Source organism: Alligator sinensis, unplaced genomic scaffold (genome assembly GCF_000455745.1).
Source record: "Alligator sinensis unplaced genomic scaffold, ASM45574v1 scaffold175_1, whole genome shotgun sequence".
NCBI lineage: Eukaryota > Metazoa > Chordata > Crocodylia > Alligatoridae > Alligator > Alligator sinensis.
In genome coordinates, this window is record NW_005842536.1 from 790,850 (window position 1) to 792,129 (window position 1,280).

General features: G+C 49.0%; 1 protein-coding gene across 2 annotated transcripts in view; it reads left to right on the forward strand.

Moving 5' to 3' along the window:
* RANBP3L (RAN binding protein 3 like) overlaps positions 1 to 1,280 on the forward strand; it is an 84,144-nt gene that overhangs the window by 10,606 nt on the left and 72,258 nt on the right. The gene's annotated exons all lie outside the window — the stretch shown is intronic.

A 1,280-nucleotide genomic window follows, 5' to 3' on the forward strand; every position in this document is an offset into this window, starting at 1 on the left:
GTGTTACACATTCAATCACTGATTCACTCGCTCTTTCAGGGGCCAGCCTGATACAGGGAAGGGCAGTTTGATTCCTGCCCTTGTTAACATTGTTACAATGTATAACCTACTTATGAAACTAAACACATTTAGTTGGAAGTTGAAAGGTGAGGAGTATAAAATATAAGCTACAAAAGTAATGCCATGGCACACAAATAGATAAAAATACCAAAATACAAGGGGAGATACAAAATGCGCACACACAAATTTCAAAACACAATTCCTTATCTTAAAGTGAAAGAAAGAGGAAGGAAGAAGAGGTAGAAGAGGAAAAACATCCAAGGAGGGGAGAGCAACTGCAGGCAAGAGGAAAAGGGGCTTTCTGCTACAGGGGATATGCCCTGCTGCCACTTGCCCCCTTCTGCCTGGAGTGAGCCATGACTGCATTGCTCTCCCCCCTGCACTGGCTCGGCAAGTGGCAGTGGGGCATAGCCCCTGCTCCAAGTTCTGCTGCACCCACGGCAGTGCTGGGAGTGGGGACTCTGCCCACTACCACTTTTCAGCTGGTGTGGGTGGGTGGGCACTGCTGCCACCTGCCAGCCAGTGTGGGGGACCATGGGAGGGACGGGTGCTGCCAACGCTTGCCCAGCCGGTGCAGGGGTACATGGGATGTGGGCATGACAGTGCTGGGAGTAGGGGCTATGCCCTGCTGCTGCTTGCCCCCCACCCCAGCTGGGCAAGCTCCCTTCCCAGAAACAATGTGAACCTCCCTCCGGAAGAGATCATACTACTGGCTATTTCATGTACAGAGCACTGTCCAGTAATAAAGGGACTCCATTTGGATTGCGGTAACTGGATCTTTGTTTAAGTGCCCTGTATTCTGTGTTGCTGCTTCCAGTCACATACTACTACATGGTATGCTCAGAAATATTGTACAATCCCCAAGCACCTGGAGCTTCTTGGAAGCTTACTGTTGTCACCCTCCAAGTTGTCCCTCCCAGCAGGTAGTTATACTACTTATTACTAGATTTTCACATTTAAGTAAAATTGGATAGTCTATTCTAATACCCTGCCAAATCACTCTTATGTAGATTAGATTCCCTTCTCAAGCACTATGGCCTGGTGAAAAATGAACTGGACTAGATGTCATGGGAGAGGGTCCCCAGGGATGGCCATGATACCCCTAGGGCTCCTTGACTGTGCCAATCCTGCCCAATGGTTACCCTCTCTCACCTGCCATGTCTTGTTGGCAATTATTATGAATAGGGAGGCTGCCCTTGAGTTTATATTGGACACGGTCC